Source organism: Aphelocoma coerulescens, unplaced genomic scaffold (assembly GCF_041296385.1).
Source record: "Aphelocoma coerulescens isolate FSJ_1873_10779 unplaced genomic scaffold, UR_Acoe_1.0 HiC_scaffold_103, whole genome shotgun sequence".
Lineage (NCBI taxonomy): Eukaryota > Metazoa > Chordata > Aves > Passeriformes > Corvidae > Aphelocoma > Aphelocoma coerulescens.
In genome coordinates this window covers 332,329-353,183 of record NW_027183466.1, presented here as the reverse complement: position 1 = coordinate 353,183, position 20,855 = coordinate 332,329, and the positions used below count along the sequence as shown (strand labels likewise).

Here is a 20,855-nt window from a genome sequence, read left to right as displayed (position 1 = left end):
TGGTGCCATTCTCAGCTTGACCCCCCCTTTTTTGATGCAAGCAGATGTTGCCAGGTGTGTTCAGCAGCTGTTGCTCAATGCTTATGCCAAGCTATTGTGTTCCTCATGGAACCAAGGAGCCATTGTGACACTGCAGGGGCTGATGGCATCAAGGAGGCAATTGTGACAGTACAGAACCTCCTAGAAACAAGGCTCCATTGTGACACCGTGGGGAATCATGGAATCAAGGAGCCCATTGTGACACGGCCAGGCCGCACGGAACCAATGGTTCATGGTTACACTGCGGATTCAAGAAGAGCACGGTGACACCACGCAACATCATGGAACCATAGGTCCATTGTGACACAGCAGGGCCTCATGGAAACAAGGGGACCATTGTGGCAAAGCAGGGCCTAATGGAAGCCTGGAGAGCATTGGGACATTGTGGGGAATCATGGAAGCATGGAGAGCATTGTGACACCAAGGAAACTCCTGGAACCAAGATGACCACTGGCACATAATGGAACCTCATGGAAGCAAGCCTCCATGATGACTTTGGAGGGCCTCAGGGACCACAGGACCCATTGTGACACAGCAGGACCTGGTGGAACCAAGGAGCCTTTGTGATACTCCAGATCCACATGGAAGCCAGGGTGCACTGAGACACAGCGGGGCCTTGTGGGAACCAAAGACACCTCTGCAAAAAGCAGGCTAGCTCATAGAAGCAAGGAGTCCATTGTTACAACATCAAACCTATGGAAGCAAGGGACCATTGTGACACTGCGGGGCCTCATGGAACCAATTGTCCATGATGACAATGCGGATCAAAGGAGACCATGGTGACACTGCGGAACCTGATGGAACCAAGGAGCCATTGTGACACAGTGGGGCCTCATGGAATCAAGGAGACCATTGTGACCCAGGTGTTGCATGTGAAGGCACGGAGCCATTGTGACACTTTGGGCTTCTTCCCTTGAGCTCTGCAGCTGGCTGTCCCAGCCCAGCGCACCATGTGCCACCTGCTCTCCTCAGGGCTCTGCCTGCACACAGCCCCAGGAGAAGTTTTCCTGTTTGGAAGGAAAGAATGGAAAAGCCGGAGCAGGTTTCCTAAACAACAAACCCCACTCAGGAGCCACATGCTCAGTACAGGCTGCCTGGAACGATGTCCCCTTTCTACAAGGGTCAGTGTGAGCAGGAATGAATGATCTCTGGGAGCAGAATTCTCGGAGTCTTTCCACTGAATTCTCTGTCCCTGTGTCTTGGGGTGACTTTGTCATGTGTATCCCCTATCGCTGCTCTATGCCCAGAAGGTAACTTTGTGCATTTCTGTGCCTTTCAACTGAGCCTGAGAGGGGGGAGAGGAAAAAAAACCGGACAAACTTCTCAGAGCGTTTGTTCAAGGACACACATACACACTCCTCTGCATCCTGCTTGCAGCAAGAGCGAAGGAAGCAACCTTGTTTCTTTTTAGCCAGTTTTCAGCTCCTTTTCCCTGGAGGGAGATGGAGAGTTGAACTTTGTTTTCCTGGGACTTCGGGGGTTTTTTTCCCTTCTTCTCTTCTTGACTGTTTCCACATCAGACCACATTGGGAGAATTTTCTACCGAGGTGGGGGCCCTGAATGTGGGCCCATGAGCCAGCTGCAAGGAGGAGGAGAGAGACTACACCTACGGAAGTGTTGGGGTTCCTCCCCCCTGCCATGAGGTCATGGGAGAGGGGACCCTGGGGTAGAGGCATGGCCTGGGCACGGGGGTCTCCCTGCTTACATGTGCCCTAATCCTGTTCAGCACTGCTTATTTTGTGTTGCCCTGTGCCAGGAGGGCCCTGGTTGTGCCGTGATTGCTCAGTTCTTTGGCAGTGCCCCGCCCGTGTGGCTGGAGAAGAAAGAGCTCTGAAACTTCTCTCAAGAATCGCTCCCTGTTTCTTTGCACGGGCCTCGCTGTCTATGGATGTTTCAGGAGACCCCACCGAAACACGGAAGGACTCTCAAATTATCCCAGGTTTCTCTGCACAGCGAGAGCTTTTAATATTTAGCATTGGTATCCTTTTCCTGTGTGTTTGTTAAAAAAATAGGTTTTATCTCTTTCACTTTCTTCCCAGGAAAATTCTTTTTTCCCAAACCTGGTGGGGGAGGGCTGGGTGTAACCTGCCTTCTATCAGAGGATATTTTCCTCCACATTTGTCCAAACCGGCACAGCCTGTCCTTTCCTGGGTCTCTGTTGCAGATGGAAGCTGCTGGTGCCATTGTCAGCTTGAAGCCCTCTTTTGATGCAAGCAGATGTTGCCAGGTGTGTTCAGCAGCTGTTGCTCAATGCTTATGCCAAGCTATTGTGTTCCTCATGGAACCAAGGAGCCATTGTGACACTGCAAGGGCTGATGGCATCAAGGAGACAATTGTGACAGTACAGAACCTCCTAGAAACAAGGCTCCATTGTGACACCGTGGGGAATCATGGAATCAAGGAGCCCATTGTGACACGGCCAGGCCGCACGGAACCAATGGTCCATTGTTACACTGCGGATTCAAGAAGAGCACGGTGACACCACGCAACATCATGGAACCATAGGTCCATTGTGACACAGCGGGGCCTCATGGAAACAAGGGGACCATTGTGGCAAAGCAGGGCCTAATGGAAGCCTGGAGAGCATTGGGACATTGTGGGGAATCATGGAAGCATGGAGAGCATTGTGACACTAAGGAAACTCCTGGAACCAAGATGACCACTGGCACATAATGGAACCTCATGGAAGCAAGCCTCCATGATGACTTTGGAGGGCCTCAGGGACCACAGGACCCATTGTGACACAGCAGGACCTGGTGGAACCAAGGAGCCTTTGTGATACTCCAGATCCACATGGAAGCCAGGGTGCACTGAGACACAGCGGGGCCTTGTGGGAACCAAAGACACCTCTGCAAAAAGCAGGCTAGCTCATAGAAGCAAGGAGTCCATTGTTACAACATCAAACCTATGGAAGCAAGGGACCATTGTGACACTGCGGGGCCTGATGGAACCAATTGTCCATGATGACAATGCGGATCAAAGGAGACCATGGTGACACTGCGGAACCTGATGGAACCAAGGAGCCATTGTGACACAGTGGGGCCTCATGGAATCAAGGAGACCATTGTGACCCAGGTGTTGCATGTGAAGGCACGGAGCCATTGTGACACTTTGGGCTTCTTCCCTTGAGCTCTGCAGCTGGCTGTCCCAGCCCAGCGCACCATGTGCCACCTGCTCTCCTCAGGGCTCTGCCTGCACACAGCCCCAGGAGAAGTTTTCCTGTTTGGAAGGAAAGAATGGAAAAGCCTGAGCAGGTTTCCTAAACAACAAACCCCACTCAGGAGCCACATGCTCAGTACAGGCTGCCTGGAACGATGTCCCCTTTCTACAAGGGTCAGTGTGAGCAGGAATGATCTCTGGGAGCAGAATTCTCGGAGTCTTTCCACTGAATTCTCTGTCCCTGTGTCTTGGGGTGACTTTATCATGTGTATCCCCTATCGCTGCTCTATGCCAAGAAGTGAACTTTGTGCATTTCTGTGCCTTTCAACTGAGCCTGAGAGGGGGGAGAGGAAAAAAAACCGGACAACCTTCTCAGAGCGTTTGTTCAAGGACACACATACACACTCCTCTGCATCCTGCTTGCAGCAAGAGCGAAGGAAGCAACCTTGTTTCTTTTTAGCCAGTTTTCAGCTCCTTTTCCCTGGAGGGAGATGGAGAGTTGAACTTTGTTTTCCTGGGACTTTGGGGGTTTTTTTCCCTTCTTCTCTTCTTGACTGTTTCCACATCAGACCACATTGGGAGAATTTTCTACCGAGGTGGGGGCCCTGAATGTGGGCCCATGAGCCAGCTGCAAGGAGGAGGAGAGAGACTACACCTACGGAAGTGTTGGGGTTCCTCCCCCCTGCCATGAGGTCATGGGAGAGGGGACCCTGGGGTAGAGGCATGGCCTGGGCACGGGGGTCTCCCTGCTCACATGTGCCCTAATCCTGTTCAGCACTGCTTATTTTGTGTTGCCCTGTGCCAGGAGGGCCCTGGTTGTCCCTTGATTGCTCAGTTCTTTGGCAGTGCCCCGCCCATGTGGCTGGAGAAGAAAGAGCTCTGAAACTTCTCTCAAGAATCGCTCCCTGTTTCTTTGCACGGGCCTCGCTGTCTATGGATGTTTCAGGAGACCCCACCGAAACACGGAAGGACTCTCAAATTATCCCAGGTTTCTCTCCACAGCGAGAGGTTTTAATATTTAGCATTGGTATCCTTTTCCTGTGTGTTTGTTAAAAAAATAGGTTTTATCTCTTTCACTTTCTTCCCAGGAAAATTCTTTTTTCCCAAACCTGTTGGGGGAGGGCTGGGTGTAACCTGCCTTCTATCAGAGGATATTTTCCTCCACATTTGTCCAAATTGGCACAGCCTGTCCTTTCCCTGGGTGTCTGTGTCAGATGGAAGCTGCTGGTGCCATTGTCAGCTTGACGCCCTCTTTTGATGCAAGCAGATGTTGCCAGGTGTGTTCAGCAGCTGTTGCTCAATGCTTATGCAAAGCTATTGTGTTCCTCATGGAACCAAGGAGCCATTGTGACACTGCAGGGGCTGATGGCATCAAGGAGACAATTGTGACAGTACAGAACCTCCTAGAAACAAGGCTCCATTGTGACACCGTGGGGAATCATGGAATCAAGGAGCCCATTGTGACACGGCCAGGCCGCACGGAACCAATGGTCCATTGTTACACGGCGGATTCAAGAAGAGCACGGTGACACCACGCAACATCATGGAACCATACGTCCATTGTGACACAGCGGGGCCTCATGGAAACAAGGGGACCATTGTGGCAAAGCAAGGCCTAATGGAAGCCTGGAGAGCATTGGGACATTGTGGGGAATCATGGAAGCATGGAGAGCATTGTGACACCAAGGAAACTCCTGGAACCAAGATGACCACTGGCACATAATGGAACCTCATGGAAGCAAGCCTCCATGATGACTTTGGAGGGCCTCAGGGACCACAGGACCCATTGTGACACAGCAGGACCTGGTGGAACCAAGGAGCCTTTGTGATACTCCAGATCCACATGGAAGCCAGGGTGCACTGAGACACAGCGGGGCCTTGTGGGAACCAAAGACACCTCTGCAAAAAGCAGGCTAGCTCATAGAAGCAAGGAGTCCATTGTTACAACATCAAAGCTATGGAAGCAAGGGACCATTGTGACACTGCGGGGCCTCATGGAACCAATTGTCCATGATGACAATGCGGATCAAAGGAGACCATGGTGACACTGCGGAACCTGATGGAACCAAGGAGCCATTGTGACACAGTGGGGCCTCATGGAATCAAGGAGACCATTGTGACCCAGGTGTTGCATGTGAAGGCAAGGAGCCATTGTGACACTTTGGGCTTCTTCCCTTGAGCTCTGCAGCTGGCTGTCCCAGCCCAGCGCACCATGTGCCACCTGCTCTCCTCAGGGCTCTGCCTGCACACAGCCCCAGGAGAAGTTTTCCTGTTTGGAAGGAAAGAATGGAAAAGCCGGAGCAGGTTTCCTAAACAACAAACCCCACTCAGGAGCCACATGCTCAGTACAGGCTGCCTGGAACGATGTCCCCTTTCTACAAGGGTCAGTGTGAGCAGGAATGAATGATCTCTGGGAGCAGAATTCTCGGAGTCTTTCCACTGAATTCTCTGTCCCTGTGTCTTGGGGTGACTTTATCATGTGTATCCCCTATCGCTGCTCTATGCCCAGAAGTGAACTTTGTGCATTTCTGTGCCTTTCAACTGAGCCTGAGAGGGGGGAGAGGAAAAAAAACCGGACAAACTTCTCAGAGCGTTTGTTCAAGGACACACATACACACTCCTCTGCATCCTGCTTGCAGCAAGAGCGAAGGAAGCAACCTTGTTTCTTTTGAGCCAGTTTTCAGCTCCTTTTCTCTGGGGGGAGATGGAGAGTTGAACTTTGTTTTCCTGGGACTTTGGGGGTTTTTTTCCCTTCTTCTCTTCTTGACTGTTTCCACATCAGACCACATTGGGAGAATTTTCTCCCGAGGTGGGGGCCCTGAATGTGGGCCCATGAGCCAGCTGCAAGGAGGAGGAGAGAGACTACACCTACGGAAGTGTTGGGGTTCCTCCCCCCTGCCATGAGGTCATGGGAGAGGGGACCCTGGGGTAGAGGCATGGCCTGGGCACGGGGGTCTCCCTGCTCACATGTGCCCTAATCCTGTTCAGCACTGCTTATTTTGTGTTGCCCTGTGCCAGGAGGGCCCTGGTTGTCCCTTGATTGCTCAGTTCTTTGGCAGTGCCCCGCCCATGTGGCTGGAGAAGAAAGAGCTCTGAAACTTCTCTCAAGAATCGCTCCCTGTTTCTTTGCACGGGCCTCGCTGTCTATGGATGTTTCAGGAGACCCCACCGAAACACGGAAGGACTCTCAAATTATCCCAGGTTTCTCTCCACAGCGAGAGGTTTTAATATTTAGCATTGGTATCCTTTTCCTGTGTGTTTGTTAAAAAAATAGGTTTTATCTCTTTCACTTTCTTCCCAGGAAAATTCTTTTTTCCCGAACCTGTTGGGGGAGGGCTGGGTGTAACCTGCCTTCTATCAGAGGATATTTTCCTCCACATTTGTCCAAATTGGCACAGCCTGTCCTTTCCCTGGGTGTCTGGTACAGATGGAAGCTGCTGGTGCCATTCTCAGCTTGACCCCCCCTTTTTTGATGCAAGCAGATGTTGCCAGGTGTGTTCAGCAGCTGTTGCTCAATGCTTATGCCAAGCTATTGTGTTCCTCATGGAACCAAGGAGCCATTGTGACACTGCAGGGGCTGATGGCATCAAGGAGGCAATTGTGACAGTACAGAACCTCCTAGAAACAAGGCTCCATTGTGACACCGTGGGGAATCATGGAATCAAGGAGCCCATTGTGACACGGCCAGGCCGCACGGAACCAATGGTTCATGGTTACACTGCGGATTCAAGAAGAGCACGGTGACACCACGCAACATCATGGAACCATAGGTCCATTGTGACACAGCAGGGCCTCATGGAAACAAGGGGACCATTGTGGCAAAGCAGGGCCTAATGGAAGCCTGGAGAGCATTGGGACATTGTGGGGAATCATGGAAGCATGGAGAGCATTGTGACACCAAGGAAACTCCTGGAACCAAGATGACCACTGGCACATAATGGAACCTCATGGAAGCAAGCCTCCATGATGACTTTGGAGGGCCTCAGGGACCACAGGACCCATTGTGACACAGCAGGACCTGGTGGAACCAAGGAGCCTTTGTGATACTCCAGATCCACATGGAAGCCAGGGTGCACTGAGACACAGCGGGGCCTTGTGGGAACCAAAGACACCTCTGCAAAAAGCAGGCTAGCTCATAGAAGCAAGGAGTCCATTGTTACAACATCAAACCTATGGAACCAAGGGACCATTGTGACACTGCGGGGCCTCATGGAACCAATTGTCCATGATGACAATGCGGATCAAAGGAGACCATGGTGACACTGCGGAACCTGATGGAACCAAGGAGCCATTGTGACACAGTGGGGCCTCATGGAATCAAGGAGACCATTGTGACCCAGGTGTTGCATGTGAAGGCACGGAGCCATTGTGACACTTTGGGCTTCTTCCCTTGAGCTCTGCAGCTGGCTGTCCCAGCCCAGCGCACCATGTGCCACCTGCTCTCCTCAGGGCTCTGCCTGCACACAGCCCCAGGAGAAGTTTTCCTGTTTGGAAGGAAAGAATGGAAAAGCCGGAGCAGGTTTCCTAAACAACAAACCCCACTCAGGAGCCACATGCTCAGTACAGGCTGCCTGGAACGATGTCCCCTTTCTACAAGGGTCAGTGTGAGCAGGAATGAATGATCTCTGGGAGCAGAATTCTCGGAGTCTTTCCACTGAATTCTCTGTCCCTGTGTCTTGGGGTGACTTTATCATGTGTATCCCCTATCGCTGCTCTATGCCCAGAAGTGAACTTTGTGCATTTATGTGCCTTTCAACTGAGCCTGAGAGGGGGGAGAGGAAAATAAACCGGACAAACTTCTCAGAGCGTTTGTTCAAGGACACACATACACACTCCTCTGCATCCTGCTTGCAGCAAGAGCAGAGGAAGCAACCTTGTTTCTTTTGAGCCAGTTTTCAGCTCCTTTTCTCTGGAGGGAGATGGAGAGTTGAACTTTGTTTTCCTGGGACTTTGGGGGTTTTTTTTCCCTTCTTCTCTTCTTGACTGTTTCCACATCAGACCACATTGGGAGAATTTTCTCCCGAGGTGGGGGCCCTGAATGTGGGCCCATGAGCCAGCTGCAAGGAGGAGGAGAGAGGCTACACCTACGGAAGTGTTGGGGTTCCTCCCCCCTGCCATGAGGTCATGGGAGAGGGGACCCTGGGGTAGAGGCATGGCCTGGGCACGGGGTCTCCCTGCTTACATGTGCCCTAATCCTGTTCAGCACTGCTTATTTTGTGTTGCCCTGTGTGAGGAGGGCCCTGGTTGTCCCTTGATTGCTCAGTTCTTTGGCAGTGCCCCGCCCGTGTGGCTGGAGAAGAAAGAGCTCTGAAACTTCTCTCAAGAATCGCTCCCTGTTTCTTTGCACGGGCCTTGCTGTCTATGGATGTTTCAGGAGACCCCACCGAAACACGGAAGGACTCTCAAATTATCCCAGCTTTCTCTGCACAGCGAGAGCTTTTAATATTTAGCATTGTTATCCTTTTCCTGTGTGTTTGTTAAAAAAATAGTTTTTATCTCTTTCACTTTCTTCCCAGGAAAATTCTTTTTTCCCAAACCTGGTGGGGGAGGGCTGGGTGTAACCTGCCTTCTATCAGAGGATATTTTCCTCCACATTTGTCCGAACCGGCACAGCCTGTCCTTTCCTGGGTCTCTGTTGCAGATGGAAGGTGCTGGTGCCATTGTCAGCTTGAAGCCCTCTTTTGATGCAAGCAGATGTTGCCAGGTGTGTTCAGCAGCTGTTGCTCAATGCTTATGCCAAGCTATTGTGTTCCTCATGGAACCAAGGAGCCATTGTGACACTGCAGGGGCTGATGGCATCAAGGAGGCAATTGTGACAGTACAGAACCTCCTAGAAACAAGGCTCCATTGTGACACCGTGGGGAATCATGGAATCAAGGAGCCCATTGTGACACGGCCAGGCCGCATGGAACCAATGGTCCATGGTTACACTGCGGATTCAAGAAGAGCACGGTGACACCACGCAACATCATGGAACCATAGGTCCATTGTGACACAGCGGGGCCTCATGGAAACAAGGGGACCATTGTGGCAAAGCAGGGCCTAATGGAAGCATGGAGAGCATTGTGACATTGTGGGGAATCATGGAAGCATGGAGAGCATTGTGACACCAAGGAAACTCCTGGAACCAAGATGACCACTGGCACATAATGGAACCTCATGGAAGCAAGCCTCCATGATGACTTTGGAGGGCCTCGGGGACCACAGGACCCATTGTGACACAGCAGGACCTGGTGGAACCAAGGAGCCTTTGTGATACTCCAGATCCACATGGAAGCCAGGGTGCACTGAGACACAGCGGGGCCTTGTTGGAACCAAAGACACCTCTGCAAAAAGCAGGCTAGCTCATAGAAGCAAGGAGTCCATTGTTACAACATCAAACCTATGGAAGCAAGGGACCATTGTGACACTGCGGGGCCTCATGGAACCAATTGTCCATGATGACAATGCGGATCAAAGGAGACCACGGTGACACTGCGGAACCTGATGGAACCAAGGAGCCATTGTGACACAGTGGGGCCTCATGGAATCAAGGAGACCATTGTGACCCAGGTGTTGCATGTGAAGGCAAGGAGCCATTGTGACACTTTGGGCTTCTTCCCTTGAGATCTGCAGCTGGCTGTCCCAGCCCAGCGCACCATGTGCCACCTGCTCTCCTCAGGGCTCTGCCTGCACACAGCCCCAGGAGAAGTTTTCCTGTTTGGAAGGAAAGAATGGAAAAGCCTGAGCAGGTTTCCTAAACAACAAACCCCACTCAGGAGCCACATGCTCAGTACAGGCTGCCTGGAACGATGTCCCCTTTCTACAAGGGTCAGTGTGAGCAGGAATGAATGATCTCTGGGAGCAGAATTCTCGGAGTCTTTCCACTGAATTCTCTGTCCCTGTGTCTTGGGGTGACTTTGTCATGTGTATCCCCTATCGCTGCTCTATGCCCAGAAGTGAACTTTGTGCATTTCTGTGCCTTTCAACTGAGCCTGAGAGGGGGGAGAGGAAAAAAAACCGGACAAACTTCTCAGAGCGTTTGTTCAAGGACACACATACACACTCCTCTGCATCCTGCTTGCAGCAAGAGCGAAGGAAGCAACCTTGTTTCTTTTTAGCCAGTTTTCAGCTCCTTTTCCCTGGAGGGAGATGGAGAGTTGAACTTTGTTTTCCTGGGACTTCGGGGGTTTTTTTCCCTTCTTCTCTTCTTGACTGTTTCCACATCAGACCACATTGGGAGAATTTTCTACCGAGGTGGGGGCCCTGAATGTGGGCCCATGAGCCAGCTGCAAGGAGGAGGAGAGAGACTACACCTACGGAAGTGTTGGGGTTCCTCCCCCCTGCCATGAGGTCATGGGAGAGGGGACCCTGGGGTAGAGGCATGGCCTGGGCACGGGGGTCTCCCTGCTCACATGTGCCCTAATCCTGTTCAGCACTGCTTATTTTGTGTTGCCCTGTGCCAGGAGGGCCCTGGTTGTCCCTTGATTGCTCAGTTCTTTGGCAGTGCCCCGCCCATGTGGCTGGAGAAGAAAGAGCTCTGAAACTTCTCTCAAGAATCGCTCCCTGTTTCTTTGCACGGGCCTCGCTGTCTATGGATGTTTCAGGAGACCCCACCGAAACACGGAAGGACTCTCAAATTATCCCAGGTTTCTCTCCACAGCGAGAGGTTTTAATATTTAGCATTGGTATCCTTTTCCTGTGTGTTTGTTAAAAAAATAGGTTTTATCTCTTTCACTTTCTTCCCAGGAAAATTCTTTTTTCCCAAACCTGTTGGGGGAGGGCTGGGTGTAACCTGCCTTCTATCAGAGGATATTTTCCTCCACATTTGTCCAAATTGGCACAGCCTGTCCTTTCCCTGGGTGTCTGTGTCAGATGGAAGCTGCTGGTGCCATTGTCAGCTTGACGCCCTCTTTTGATGCAAGCAGATGTTGCCAGGTGTGTTCAGCAGCTGTTGCTCAATGCTTATGCAAAGCTATTGTGTTCCTCATGGAACCAAGGAGCCATTGTGACACTGCAGGGGCTGATGGCATCAAGGAGACAATTGTGACAGTACAGAACCTCCTAGAAACAAGGCTCCATTGTGACACCGTGGGGAATCATGGAATCAAGGAGCCCATTGTGACACGGCCAGGCCGCACGGAACCAATGGTCCATTGTTACACGGCGGATTCAAGAAGAGCACGGTGACACCACGCAACATCATGGAACCATACGTCCATTGTGACACAGCGGGGCCTCATGGAAACAAGGGGACCATTGTGGCAAAGCAAGGCCTAATGGAAGCCTGGAGAGCATTGGGACATTGTGGGGAATCATGGAAGCATGGAGAGCATTGTGACACCAAGGAAACTCCTGGAACCAAGATGACCACTGGCACATAATGGAACCTCATGGAAGCAAGCCTCCATGATGACTTTGGAGGGCCTCAGGGACCACAGGACCCATTGTGACACAGCAGGACCTGGTGGAACCAAGGAGCCTTTGTGATACTCCAGATCCACATGGAAGCCAGGGTGCACTGAGACACAGCGGGGCCTTGTGGGAACCAAAGACACCTCTGCAAAAAGCAGGCTAGCTCATAGAAGCAAGGAGTCCATTGTTACAACATCAAAGCTATGGAAGCAAGGGACCATTGTGACACTGCGGGGCCTGATGGAACCAATTGTCCATGATGACAATGCGGATCAAAGGAGACCATGGTGACACTGCGGAACCTGATGGAACCAAGGAGCCATTGTGACACAGTGGGGCCTCATGGAATCAAGGAGACCATTGTGACCCAGGTGTTGCATGTGAAGGCAAGGAGCCATTGTGACACTTTGGGCTTCTTCCCTTGAGCTCTGCAGCTGGCTGTCCCAGCCCAGCGCACCATGTGCCACCTGCTCTCCTCAGGGCTCTGCCTGCACACAGCCCCAGGAGAAGTTTTCCTGTTTGGAAGGAAAGAATGGAAAAGCCGGAGCAGGTTTCCTAAACAACAAACCCCACTCAGGAGCCACATGCTCAGTACAGGCTGCCTGGAACGATGTCCCCTTTCTACAAGGGTCAGTGTGAGCAGGAATGAATGATCTCTGGGAGCAGAATTCTCGGAGTCTTTCCACTGAATTCTCTGTCCCTGTGTCTTGGGGTGACTTTATCATGTGTATCCCCTATCGCTGCTCTATGCCCAGAAGTGAACTTTGTGCATTTCTGTGCCTTTCAACTGAGCCTGAGAGGGGGGAGAGGAAAAAAAACCGGACAAACTTCTCAGAGCGTTTGTTCAAGGACACACATACACACTCCTCTGCATCCTGCTTGCAGCAAGAGCGAAGGAAGCAACCTTGTTTCTTTTTAGCCAGTTTTCAGCTCCTTTTCCCTGGAGGGAGATGGAGAGTTGAACTTTGTTTTCCTGGGACTTTGGGGGTTTTTTTCCCTTCTTCTCTTCTTGACTGTTTCCACATCAGACCACATTGGGAGAATTTTCTCCCGAGGTGGGGGCCCTGAATGTGGGCCCATGAGCCAGCTGCAAGGAGGAGGAGAGAGACTGTCGGGAAAGGCGCGGGAGACAAGCTCATGATTTCATGATCGGCAAGCCTCGATTTTATTGTCTTTTCATCTCTTATTTATACAACACTTAAACAGCTCATACATATTGCAAAACCTGAGCTCACGATTGGTCATCTTCTCTCGTGGGAACAACACACCCCGCGGTGATGGTTTCTTCATTCCAATCTGCTCTGGCTTGTGTCCTGTTGGACACCTTGATGATAAGAAACCCCTTTTCCCACGACAGGCTAACTCCTACATCCTGCAAGGCTCTATCTTATCATGTCCTCTGCTGCGCAGCCATTCCTCAGATAAGCTCTCTACACTTCCCCCGTTTTCTTTATGTGCTATCATGCTCAGAGTTGTTGTTTTTAGCAGTACCCTCTTGATACAAGTTAGAGCGCAGCTGAACAGGACTAATCCTACCAAAACCATAATCAATAAGAGAAACAATGTTTTTACCATGCTTCTTACCCAACCACCCAATCCCAGTTCACTGACCAGCCCATCTAGGCCAAAGAAACCTGTATCTTCCTTAATTTTTTGAGAGTGATTTATAAGCTGTTGAATCTCTGCATGAATAGAGCGAGAATGATCATTTAGATCCATGCAGCATAATCCCTCAAATTCTTCACACCCGTGTCCATGAGCTAACAACAGAAAATCAATAGCAGCTCTATTTTGTAATACAGCATGCTGGACTGTGCTTAAATCATCTGCAAGTGCGGACAGTACTCTACTTGTTCCATTTGCTTGCTTCACTACCCAGCAGCTTAATCTCTCTATATTGCGATGAGCTCGAGCTGCTGCCCCTCCAGGCAAAAATAGTGATGAAAAAATTACCTCCCACTTGTTCCACAAGGTCAATTCATCATCACAATTTGATTGGAGGGTCTGGGATAGGTCTCTGCGCCATCTGGTGGGGTGGGTTTTATTTGGGTGGTGCTGTGGAAGGGCTAAACTAAGCTGTCCGATTGTACACGGACCGCCAACGGGCAAGGTAGGGATGCCGGACCAAGCACGATTTCCGCAAATTAGAAAATATCCAGGGGGCAGCCTTCTGGGTATGACTGTGCCTGGTGCAGGTTTTTCCTGTGTCCTACCAGTGTGGTTGCACCACGATTTTTCCCATTCTAAACTGTTCCCTATGGGAGACAACCAAGTAGGAGTAGATACATTTTTCCAGCAGTTGGTATGCGTGCCTTCAGAGCAGTGTGAATTTCTGCTATCTATATAAAAGCAACTAGTGGCGTTTAAAGAATCAATCAATTCAATCTCTTGCGGCTCAGGCCCGAATGGGAGGCGGTCATCCCATACATCATACTGCTCGAAACTTTCAATGATGTTATTGCCAGTAATTCGGCCTGATCGGAACCCTGTATCATTGGCGGCTGACCTGAAATGGAGCCAAGTTGTATTTGTTAGGGGGACTCCTATTAGGCACGTAAGAAAAGGAGTACTTGGGGTAGCTAAGCTGGCACAGAACGTAGTTGTATTTAATTCGTGTGCCAAAGATACCCAAACATTTTGCCTTGGATCGAATAGCTTAGGAGGGTATCTATGCTTGAGGGCCAAAGTGCCTGGGACGCTTAGAAGACCCAATACGGCGAGTATACCGGCGGCACACATTGTCCCAGTCACGGGGTTTAACCTGCCACAGCTCTGGGACATCAAGGCCTGTCTTGCAACGGGCTTCTAGGATAGCGGAACGTTTGTTAGCTAATATGCTTTAATTCCCACCGCAATTCTCGTAGGTGGAGGTCTTTGATATTTTCTAGTAACGCTAAACTCTGATCTAGAGGTACTCCCGTTAGTTTACCAAGATTTTCCTGAGCTGATGCTCGATTCCACTGAAACTCACAATTGAGACACCTTAACCCTGTGGACACTTGTCGCTGAAAGATCCACCACTGTAAATTACAACCTCTGCAATGAATTCTAACCCGAGCTTAAATGGCAACAATTATAACAAACAATGCATGAGCGTTGGCAATGTGGCAAAAAGTCCGCGTATAATCGGGGAATGAGGGTCTCTTCAATTTCCCGTTCAGAGTCTATTAGAAATTTAGTATGGAATTCCTCTTCGGTGTTATGTAGCACTTGTGAGACCACCTGTTGGAGTCGTCTCTTCTTCCTCTGTCGCGGACTGTCCCTGCGTATAAGCTGGCTTAGTCCATTTGGCAGGGATCCACTGCGGTCCTGTCGGGGTAGAAACACAAACATAACCTCTGCCCCAGTACAAAACTTTGGCTGGGTCCTGCCATAATCCTGACTGGGGGTCTTTAAATCTGACCCACACTTCTGGTTGCGGATTAGAAGGTGGGGTAAAATGGATTATGGCAGGAGGAGACTGTCTATCTCCAAAAATGCAAAGATGATTTAAAACAAATAAGCATTTCAGTAGTTTGTCTTGGGTATTAGGAATGTCAGGATATTTTTCTAGATACTGTTTTAATGTACCGTGTGCTCTTTCCACAATTGCTTGACCCGTGGGGGAGTGAGGAATTCCCCTTTTGTGGACAATATTCCATTGGGTCATATATTTGGCTATTCGCATACTGCAATAGGCGGGCCCATTGTCTGTTTTAACTGTTATAGGGACTCCCATAATAGCAATACAGCTATTCATGTGGCGTTCAACATGTTTGGCTGTTTCTCCTGCTTGAGCAGTTGCCCACATAAAATGACTATAGGTGTCTATAGTAACATGAACATATTTTAGCCGTCCAAAGCTGGCGACATGAGTGACATCCATTTGCCAAATTTCGTTAGCCTTTAGGCCCCTGGGGTTAACACCTGCTCCTAAACCTAGCCCCTTATTGTGGAAACTGCACACGGGACACGCTTTAACTATGGCTTTTGCCTCTTCAATTGGGATACCAAATTCCCTTGACAAGCCTTTGGAATTCTGATGAAAAATAGCATGGCTTTCTCGCGCCATTGTTTGTTTCGGGAGAATATTTTGGGCAAGCGAGACAAGTTTATCTGCTCTTTCGTTTCCTTCACCCAGGCCTTCATTCCACATGTGGCTGCGAATATGGAGAATGGAATAGGGGTGTGACCGTTCTCTTAGGGCGCGTTTTAGTTGCAGAAAGAGTTCATAAAGCCTTTTGTTTTGTACTTCCTTAATGACTGCATCCTCAATTCTTGAGGCGACGCCCACTACATACAGCGAGTCCGAAACTACGTTTAAGGGTCCTGTGAGGTGGGTTACTGCCCAAACGACTGCAAGTAATTCTAAGGTTTGCAGGGTATCATCTGACGAGGCGTTTATTAAATGCTGATGCCATTGCTGGTCTTGTTTCCATACGACGGCTGCTTTCCTTGTCTTTCTTCCGGCGTCTGTGAATGCAGTAATGGCATTGTGGATAGGCTTATCTTCTCGCAAGGGTTTTGAAATCCAGTTCCATGCTCCTATCCACTGTAATGCCTTGGGAAACAGGGGACCAGTCTGAATTTTGGCTCCTGAGGACAACAGCGCTTCCGTGAGTGATGAAGAATTTAGCAAGTACCAGTCCAAGGCAGGTTTTTCCATCGGGAGATTGATGCACTCAGGTTCTTGTCCTCCAATTTCCAGAATGCGCAAACGTCCTTTCTTAATTAAATTAGCCAAATTTTCAAGTTTTGTGGTAATAGTTTTTCGCTGCTGCAACTGTGGTGATATCCATTCTAAAACCGTCAGCTCCCCCGTTTTCTTTAGCTGCGTAATTGCGCCGAAGAGGTGAGTTTCAGAATTCCAAATAGTAAGAGAGAGGGGGATGTCTGGATTAAGACGCGAAACAAAACCGTCTGTGATACAGGTGGTGATTTGTTGTAGAGCTTCTTGCTGCTGCGGCGTTAGGTGTACCGGTGTGCATGGATCTGATCCTTTTAGTAAGGGACGGAGCTGGTCTAAAAGAACATTAGGGATTCCTACTATTGGCTTTAACCACTGCAGATCACCTAACAGTTTTTGAGCATCATTTAAAGTGGTGATTGAGGCTTGGATATGCAGTTTTTGAGGCTTCACTCTTTGATTGGTGATGACCCATCCTAAATACTTCCACGGGGAGGATATTTGAATTTTGTTAGCAGCTATTACTAAAGACCATTCTTGAAGAGAGGAGGTAATAAGCTGAATTTCTGTTTGGTCAAAAGGCTTCTTCTGCGCAAACAAAATATCATCCATATAATGATAAATGATGGTCTGAGGTAACTTTTGTCGCAGTGGCTGTAATGCTGCATCGACATACAATTGACATATGGTGGGAGAGTTGCGCATTCCTTGCGGCAATACAGTCCACTCAAAACGTTTGTCTGGTTCACCACGATTGAGAGCAGGCAATGAAAAGGCAAATCGCTTTGTATCATCTGGATGTAGTGGAATTGTGAAAAAGCAATCTTTTAAGTCAATAATGAGAAGAGGCCAATCTTGTGGCAACATTGCTGGATTAGGGAGTCCTGGCTGCAGCGCTCCCATAGGCTCCATACGAGCATTGACAGTTCGAAGGTCTTGTAGCAGACGAAACGTGCCATTTTTCTTTTGGATGACAAAAATTGGGGTGTTCCATGGGCTTGTCGACGGCTTGAGATGTCCTTGTTGAAGCTGCTCATTGACTAGAGCGTGTGCTTGAAGCAGATTTTCCCGTTTTAAAGGCCATTGCTTAACCACTACAGGGTTATTGTCAGTCCATCTTAGTGGCAGCGGGAAATTCCAAGCAACGGCCCTTAGCAGAAATGGCGATCATCGGTAAGCACAAAACTCATTTGGGCCAATACATCTCTTCCAATGAGGCAGTCAACTGTGGGGGGTAGAGGGGCGATAGAAAAGGTTGCGGTAGTTTTCTTGCCCTCAATTTCTACAGTTATCAGTGGAGATTTGTGTGCTAGTTTCATTCCTCCGACACCAGTGATGGCTGTCATTGCTGGCAGAAGAGGCCAATGTGAGGGCCATGTGTTCACATCGACAATGCTGGAGTCTGCCCCTGTGTCTAGGAGGCTCTGTAACGTGATTGTTTCTCCTTTATAGGTTAGGGCACACGGCTTCCGTGGACGGCTATTAAGATCGATGGTGAGCAAGGTTAGTTCCCCAGTTGAGCCGTAGCCTGTATGAGCATTTGGTTGAGCCTGCAAGGGTTGCATGCCTTGTGTGGCTTGAGGCAAAGGTACAAATTGAGCTAGTCTTTGGCCTTTAGGAATCCTTACAGGTGGATGAACAGTATAAGCCAGTATGAAGATATCACCCTGTGAGTCAGCGTCCACCACGCCTGGTTGAACGAACAGTCCTAGGGCAGTGGCAGATGATCGGCCAAGAATCAAGCCTCCTACTGGTGTACCATTGAGGCAGATGGGTCCTGTGAGTCCTGTAGGGATGTTATGGATTTCAGACGTCAGGAGATCACAGTCTACTGAGGCTGCCAAGTCCAGGCCGATGCTGCCACTTGTTGCTGGCTGGAGGCAGGGCAAGGGTTTGCAGCTGCTACTTGTGTCCCTGCGCGGCTGCTGGACGCGCTGCTCCGGGAGTTTCCCTGCTTCTTGTTGCGGCAGGCATTCGAGTTATGCGTGTTGGATTGGCATTTGTTGCACCAAACTCCGGATGCTGAGCACTCCCGACGAAGGTGACCCGACTGGCCACATCGATAGCATCTCATTCTGTTTCTCTCTGGAGGCAACCGGGGGCGCGTGGCTGCTGCTTGGAGGGGAGCAAGGGCGGCCATTACCTGCGTCTGAGCACTAGCTGCTTGTTCCTTCAATCCCTCCCCCAGCTTTTCTAATGCGTGGACTAAAAAGGCTTGAGCACCTGAGGGCAAGGTCGCAGCTTTATCTAGTAATGCCTGAGTGGTCCAATCACCAGGTATAGAGGTAATCAGAGATCTAGTGGCAGGATTGCTATTTTGCAAAATGCACTGTCTTAAAATAGCATCTTGCATATGATCGGGTATCCCTGCCCTAGAGATAGCATCCATAACCTTATCAACAAAGGAGCTTAACGATTCATCACGACCCTGCTTGATGCTCATATATAGGGGGGTCCCTCCCGATGTCCTGACTTTATCTATTGCTCTCTTAGCTACTGCCATTGCCTCCCTAAGTTTATGTGGCCCTAGTCCAGCTTGAGCTTCAACTCTGAGATACAGGCCCTGTCCCATAAGCTCGTCTACAGTAAGGCCTGTTAAGGGATCCCCTTGGGGTCTGGGGAGATTAGTGCTACTTGCCGCTTCCTCTCTCCACCTTGCCTCAAAAAGCAATCTCTGAGAGGGGGTGTAAATGAGTTTCGTGATAGCCAGGATATCGGCAGGCAGGAGAATGTGGGCATTAAAAAGATAATCTAACATCTGCTTAGCTGGTTCACTAGACACCCCAAAGTTACTGACTGTTGCTCTCAGCTGGGACAGGAGTTTCCAGTCGAGATGGGCAAACTGCGCGTTCTGACCCCCTTGCGCATTAGTAGTGAAAACAACAGGGAAAGCCATCGCTTCTTGTGCCGCTGCTAGGAGCTCGGAATCTCCCCTTTCCATGCCGTCTCGGGCAAGCGCCTGCCACAACTCTCTCCTCCTTGCTGCCATAGCCTCCGCCGGGTCAGATTCTGCCCCAGGGACAGGCTCCGTGGCATTAGAGGGGTCGGGCGGCAGCGGCGGGCATGAGGGGGTTAATGCAGAAACGGCGATTGAAGCGGAAGGTGGGGGGGCAGGCAGGGGGTTAGGCAGCGCGGGGGATTGACTGTCAGTGGGGGGTGGCTCTGGAGGAATCTCAATAGTGGCAAAGGCGGGGGGGTTGGGGGCTGTAGGGAAAACCGAGGAGTCATTATCTTGGTTACGGGAATGCGCTGTCTTAAAACCTATGACTGCTTGCTTCTCTGCCTGCACTAACAGTAACTCATTATGAACTGCTTTCCAAAGTTTGCTTATTTTCTTGGCTGACTTATCATCGTCTAAAACAAGGCTAAAAAGTTCATCCCCGTACCTCCGCCATTCTGCTAATTCGTGAATGCTGTGAGGGTCCTTAAAGAAACCATAAGAACGCGCGTGAGTTAGTAGGGAAGGGAGGTCTTTTTCTAAGTTAAAAGCTTTAAAGTGACGCTTAAGAAGAAAAGCTTTAAATAAATCCTGTGCTGCTTGCCTATCCATACTTACGGTACCGTTGCTAGCCCTCCAGGCTTCGGCAGCACGTATCAGCGAACCCACCGGTGTGGTCGTTCGGGCACGGAGACGGAAACAGTTGTTCTCCGCTCTTATTGCCGTCCCTCTAGCTGCAGGACCTGAACCCAACGCACCTTTCCTTGTGGAAGTGGGGGTAGGGGGGGGTACATGACGTGCCTTCTGTTCGGGCGTCAGATGTCGGGAAAGGCGCGGGAGACAAGCTCATGATTTCATGATCGGCAAGCCTCGATTTTATTGTCTTTTCATCTCTTATTTATACAACACTTAAACAGCTCATACATATTGCAAAACCTGAGCTCACGATTGGTCATCTTCTCTCGTGGGAACAACACACCCCGCGGTGATGGTTTCTTCATTCCAATCTGCTCTGGCTTGTGTCCTGTTGGACACCTTGATGATAAGAAACCCCTTTTCCCACGACAGGCTAACTCCTACATCCTGCAAGGCTCTATCTTATCATGTCCTCTGCTGCGCAGCCATTCCTCAGATAAGCTCTCTACAAGAGACTACACCTACGGAAGTGTTGGGGTTCCTCCCCCCTGCCATGAGGTCATGGGAGAGGGGACCCTGGGGTAGAGGCATGGCCTGGGCACGGGGGTCTCCCTGCTCACATGTGCCCTAATCCTGTTCAGCACTGCTTATTTTGTGTTGCCCTGTGTGAGGAGGGCCCTGGTTGTCCCGTGATTGCTCAGTTCTTTGGCAGTGCCCCGCCCATGTGGCTGGAGAAGAAAGAGCTCTGAAACTTCTCTCAAGAATCGCTCCCTGTTTCTTTGCACGGGCCTCGCTGTCTATGGATGTTTCAGGAGACCCCACCGAAACACGGAAGGACTCTCAAATTATCCCAGGTTTCTCTCCACAGCGAGAGGTTTTAATATTTAGCATTGGTATCCTTTTCCTGTGTGTTTGTTAAAAAAATAGGTTTTATCTCTTTCACTTTCTTCCCAGGAAAATTCTTTTTTCCCGAACCTGTTGGGGGAGGGCTGGGTGTAACCTGCCTTCTATCAGAGGATATTT

At 50.1% G+C, this 20,855-nt stretch overlaps 1 long non-coding RNA gene across 1 annotated transcript; it reads right to left on the bottom strand.

Moving 5' to 3' along the window:
* Positions 1-12,730: 12,730 nt before the first annotated feature.
* Positions 12,731-20,336, bottom strand: LOC138100548 (uncharacterized). The gene is made up of 2 exons (XR_011146843.1): positions 19,815-20,336; positions 12,731-18,370 (listed from the first exon to the last, which is right to left on the bottom strand). It is a non-coding gene; the product is annotated as an uncharacterized lncRNA (long non-coding RNA).
* Between the last annotated feature and the right edge of the window lie 519 nt (positions 20,337-20,855).